This window comes from Pseudophryne corroboree, chromosome 4, assembly GCF_028390025.1.
Source record: "Pseudophryne corroboree isolate aPseCor3 chromosome 4, aPseCor3.hap2, whole genome shotgun sequence".
Classification (NCBI taxonomy): Eukaryota; Metazoa; Chordata; class Amphibia; order Anura; family Myobatrachidae; genus Pseudophryne; species Pseudophryne corroboree.
The window spans coordinates 365984042-365990237 of record NC_086447.1 but is presented as its reverse complement, the minus strand read 5'-3'; positions in this window follow the sequence as shown (position 1 = coordinate 365990237).

Sequence of the window (6196 nt, the reverse complement as noted above, 5' to 3'; positions counted from 1 at the left end):
CTTCACCGTCGACACTGGAGTCAGTATCCGTGTCGGCGTCTGTATCAGCCATCTGAGGTAACGGGCGTTTTAGAGCCCCTGATGGCCTTTGAGACGCCTGGACAGGCACAAGCTGAGTAGCCGGCTGTCTCATGTCATCAACTGTCTTTTGTAAAGAGCTGACACTATCACGTAAGTCCTTCCATAAGTTCATCCACTCAGGTGTCGACTCCCTAGGGGGTGACATCACCATTACCGGCAATTGCTCCGCCTCCACATCATTTTCCTCCTCATACATGTCGACACAATCGTACCGACACAGCCCACACACAGGGAATGCTCTGATAGAGGACAGGACCCCACTAGCCCTTTGGGGAGACAGAGGGAGAGTATGCCAGCACACACCAGAGCTATATATATATATATATATATATATATAGATAACCTTATATAAGTGTTTTTGCCCTTATAGCTGCTGTTATGTTAATACTGCGCCCAATTAGTGCCCCCCTTTCTTGTTTTACCCTTTTCTGTAGTGCAGGACTGCAGGGGAGAGTCAGGGAGACGTCCTTACAGCGGAGCTGTGAGGGAAAATGGCGCCTGTGTGCTGAGGAGATAGGCTCCGCCCCCTTCTCTGCGGACTTTTCTCCCGCTTTTTGCTGTATTCTGGCAGGGGTTAAAATACATCCATATAGCCCTGGGGGCTATATGTGAGGTATTTTCGCCAGCCAAGGTGTTTTTATTGCTGCTCAGGGCGCCCCCCCCCCCAGCGCCCTCAGTGACCGGAGTGTGGAGTGTGAAGTGTGCCTGAGGAGCAATGGCGCACAGCTGCAGTGCTGTGCGCTACCTTGGTGAAGACTGATGTCTTCTGCCGCCGATTTTCCGGACCTCTTCTTGCTTCTGGCTCTGTAAGGGGGCCGGCGGCGCGGCTCTGGGACCGGACTCAGAGGCTGGGCCTGTGTTCGGTCCCTCTGGAGCTAATGGTGTCCAGTAGCCAAGAAGCCCAAGCTGGCTGCAAGAAGGCAGGTTCGCTTCTTCTCCCCTTAGTCCCTCGATGCAGTGAGCCTGTTGCCAGCAGGTCTCACTGAAAATAAAAAACCTAAAACTAAACTTTTTCTTAGAAACTCCATAGAGTCCTAGAATGCACCCTTCTCGGCCGGGCACAAAAATCTAACAGAGGCTTGGAGGAGGGTCATAGGGGGAGGAGCCAGTGCACACCAGGTAGTCCTAAAGCTTTACTTTTGTGCCCAGTCTCCTGCGGAGCCGCTATTCCCCATGGTCCTTACGGAGTTCCCAGCATCCACTAAGACGTCAGAGAAAAAGCGAGTCAGTTTTCCTGACTCCAGCCGTCCTGGAAACATACATTTTCAAGGCCTTGACTACGTCCAGTAACTTGGAATCCGCCAAGTCCTTAGTAGCCGCAGGCACCACAATAGGTTGGTTCAAGTGAAAAGCTGATACCACCTTAGGGAGAAATTGGGGACGAGTCCTCAATTCTGCCCTATCCATATGGAAAATCAGATAAGGGCTTTTACATGACAAAGCCGCCAATTCTGACACACGCCTGGCCGAAGCCAAGGCCAATAACATGACCACTTTCCACGTGAGATATTTGAGATCCACGGTTTTAAGTGGTTCAAACCAATGTGATTTTAGGAAACTCAACACCACATTGAGATCCCAAGGTGACACAGGAGGCACAAAAGGGAGCTGAATATGAAGCACTCCCTTTACAAAAGTCTGAACTTCAGGTAGTGAAGCCAGTTCTTTCTGGAAGAAAATCGACAGAGCCGAACTCTGGACCTTAATGGAACCCAATTTTAGGCCCATAGTCACTCCTGACTGTAGGAAGTGCAGAAAACGACCCAGCTGAAATTCCTCTGTAGGGGCCTTCCTGGCCTCACACCACGCAACATATTTTCGCCAAATGCGGTGATAATGGTTTGCGGTTACTTCTTTCCTGGCTTTTATCAGCGTAGGAATGACTTCCTCCGGAATGCCCTTTTCCTTTAGGATCCGGAATTCAACCGCCATGCCGTCAAACGCAGCCGCGGTAAGTCTTGGAACAGACAGGGCCCCTGCTGTAGCAGATTCTGTCTGAGCGGTAGAGGCCATGGGTCCTCTGATAACATTTCTTGAAGTTCCGGGTACCAAGCTCTTCTTGGCCAATCCGGAACCACGAGTATCGTTCTTACTCCTCGCCTTCTTATTATTCTCAGTACCTTTGGTATGAGGGGCAGAGGAGGGAACACATAGACCGACTGGTACACCCACGGTGTCACTAGAGCGTCCACAGCTATCGCCTGAGGGTCCCTTGACCTGGCGCAATATCTAGTTTTTTGTTTAGGCGGGACGCCATCATGTCCACCTGTGGCCTTTCCCAACGGTTTACCAACAGTTGGAAGACTTCTGGATGAAGTCCCCACGCTCCCGGGTGTCGGTCGTGTCTGCTGAGGAAGTCTGCTTCCCAGTTGTCCACTCCCGGAATGAACACTGCTGACAGTGCTAAGACGTGATTTTCAGCCCATCGGAGAATCCTTGTGGCTTCTGCCATCGCCATCCTGCTTCTTGTGCCGCCCTGTCGGTGTACATGGGCGACTGCCGTGATGTTGTCGGATTGGATCAGTACCGGCTGGTTTTGAAGCAGAGGCCTTGCCAGACTTAGGGCATTGTAAATGGCCCTCAGTTCCAGAATATTTATGTGTAGGGACGACTCCTGACTTGACCAAAGTCCTTGGAAATTTCTTCCCTGTGTGACTGCCCCCCAGCCTCGAAGGCTGGCATCCGTGGTTACCAGGACCCAGTCCTGTATGCCGAATCTGCGGCCCTCTTGAAGATGAGCACTCTGCAGCCACCACAGTAGATACCCTGGTCCTTGGAGACAGGGTTATCAGCCGATGCATCTGAAGATGCGATTCCGACCACTTGTCCAAGAGGTCCCACTGAAAGGTTCTTGCATGGAACCTGCCGAATGGAATTTTGCTTCGTAAGAAGCTACCATTTTTCCCAGGACTCGTGTGCAGTGATGCACCGATACCTGTTTTGGTTTCAGGAGGTCTCGGACTAGAGATGACAGCTCCTTGGCTTTCTCCTGCGGGAGAAACACTTTTTTCTGTTCTGTGTCCAGAACCATCCCCAGGAACAGCAGGCGTGTGGTAGGAACCAGCTGTGACTTTGGAATGTATAGAATCCATCCGTGCTGTTGTAGCCTTCCCGAGATAGTGCTACTCCGACCAACAACTGCTCCATGGACCTCGCCTTTATAAGGAGATCGTCCAAGTACGGGATAATTAAAAACTCCTTTTTCGAAGGAGTATCATCATTTCTGCCATTACCTTGGTAAAGACCCTCGGTGCCGTGGACAGTCCAAACGGCAGTGTTTGGAATTGGTAATGGCAATCCTGTACCACAAATCTGAGGTACACCTGGTGAGGATGGTAAATGGGGACATGTAGGTAAGCATCCTTGATGTCCAGGGATACCATGTAATCCCCCTCCTCCAGGCTTGCAATAACCGCCGTGAGCGATTCCATCTTGAACTTGAATTTTTTTATGTATGTGTCCAAGGACTTCAAATTTAAAATCGGTTTCGGTACCACAAACAGTGTGGAATAGTAACCCCGTCCTTGTTGAAGTAGGGGCACCTTGACTATCACCTGCTGGGAATACAGCTTGTGAATTGCCTCTAGCACAGCCTCCCTGCCTGAGGGAGTTGTCGGCAAGGCAGATTTGAGGAAACGGCGGGGGGGAGACGCCTCGAATTCCAGCTTGTACCCCTGAGATACTACTTGAAGGATCCAGGGATCCACCTGTGAGCGAGCCCACTGATCGCTGAAATTTTGAGGCGGCCCCCCACCGTACCTGGCTATGCCTGTGGAGCCCCCGCATCATGCGGTGGACTCAGAGGAAGCGGGGGAAGAATTTTGATTCTGGGAACTGGCTGACTGGTGCAGCTTTTTCCCTCTTCCCTCGTCTCTGTGCAGAAAGGAAGCGCCTTTCTGAAGCCGAAAGGACTGTACCTGATAATACAGTGCTTTCTTAGGCTGTTCGGAAACCTGAGGTAAAAATTTTTCTTCCCAGCTGTTGCTATGGATACGAGGTCCCAGAGACCATCCCCAAACAATTCCTCACCCTTATAAGGCTCTATGTGCCTTTTAAAGTCAGCATCACCTGTCCAGTGTCGGGTCTCTAATACCCTCCTGACAAAATGGACATTGCATGAATTCTGGATGTCAGCCGGCAAAATATCCCTCTGTGCATCCCTCATATATAAGACGACGTCTTATGTTCGCAAAATAGTATCCCTGTTTGACAGGGTTACAGACCACGCTGCAGCAGCACTATCTGCAGGTCTCAGTCTAGTACCTGAGTGTGTAAATATAGACTTCAGGATAGCCTCCTGCTTTTTATCAGCAGGTACCTTCAAAGTGGCCGTATCCTAAGACGGCAGTGCCACCTTTTTTGACAAACGTGTGAGCGCCTTATCCACCCCAGGGGATATCTCCCAGCGTAACTTATCCTCTGGCGGGAAAAGGTACGCCATCAGTAACTTTTTAGAAATTATCAGTTTCTTATCGGGGGAACCCACGCTTTTTCACACTTCATTCACTCATTGGATGGGGGAACAATACACTGCCTGCTTTTTCTCCCCAAACATAAAACCCTTTTTTAGTGGTACTTGGGTTAATGTCAGAAATGTGTAACACATTTTTTATTGCCGGGATCATGTAACGGATGTTCCTAGTGGATTGTGTATATGTCTCAACATCGTCGACACTGGAGTCAGACTCCGTGTCGACATCTGTGTCTGCCATCTGAGGGAGCGGGCGTTTTTGAGCCCCTGATGGCCTTTGAGACGCCTGGGCAGGTGCGGGCTGAGAAGCCGGCTGTCCCATAGCTGTTACGTCATCCAGCCTTTTATGTAAGGAGTTGACACTGTCGGTTAATACCTTCCACCTATCCATCCACTCTGGTGTCGGCCCACAGGGGGCGACATCCCATTTATCGGCAACTGCTCCGCCTCCACATAAGCCTCATCAAACATGTCGACACAGCCGTACCGACACACCGCACACACACAGGGAATGCTCTGACTGAGGACAGGACCCCACACAGCCCTTTGGGGAGACAGAGAGAGAGTATGCCAGCACACACCAGAGCGCTATATAATGTAGGGATAAACACTATCACTGAGTGAATTTTCCCCAATAGCTGCTTGCATAAACAATATTGCGCCTAAATTTAGTGCCCCCCCTCTCTTTTTAACCCTTTGAGCCTGAAAACTACAGGGGAGAGCCTGGGGAGCTGTCTTCCAGCTACACTGTGAAGAGAAAATGGCGCGCCAGTGTGCCGAGGGAGATAGCTCCACCCCTTTTTTGCAGACTTTTCTCCTGCTTTTTTTATGGATTCTGGCAGGGGTAATTATCACACATATAGCCTCTGGGGCTATATATTGTGATTATTTTGCCAGCCAAGGTGTTTTTATTGCTGCTCAGGGCGCCCCCCCCCAGCACCCTCAGTGACCGGAGTGTGGAGTGTGCCTGAGGAGCAATGGCGCACAGCTGCAGTGCTGTGCGCTACCTTGGTGAAGACTGATGTCTTCTGCCGCCGATTTTCCGGGCCTCTTCTTGCTTCTGGCTCTGTAAGGGGGCCGGCGGCGCGGCTCTGGGACCGAACACCAAGGACGGGTCCTGCGGTCGATCCCTCTGGAGCTAATGGTGTCCAGTAGCCTAAGAAGCCCAAGCTAGCTGCAAGCAGGTTCGCTTCTTCTCCCCTTAGTCCCTCGTTGCAGTGAGCCTGTTGCCAGCAGGTCTCACTGTAAAATAAAAAACCTAACATACTTTCTTTCTAGGAGCTCAGGAGAGCCCCTAGTGTGCATCCAGCTCGGCCAGGCACAGAAATCTAACTGAGATCTGGAGGAGGGGCATAGAGGGAGGAGCCAGTGCACACCAGGTAGTACCAAATCTTTCTTTTAGTGTGCCCAGTCTCCTGCGGAGCCGTCTATTCCCCATGGTCCTTACGGAGTCCCCAGCATCCACTAGGACATCAGAGAAAGTCACATAAGCTAAAAAGTAGCAAGAAGACCCATCCTTCAAATATCAAATAAAACTACAGTCCTGGCCTGCAGTGAAATAAACTCCCTCAGCTAGTGTCAAACCCCACATTGGCAAAGTGGATATTTTCTGCACAAAACAGAATGGGTGAATTCTGATTTAGA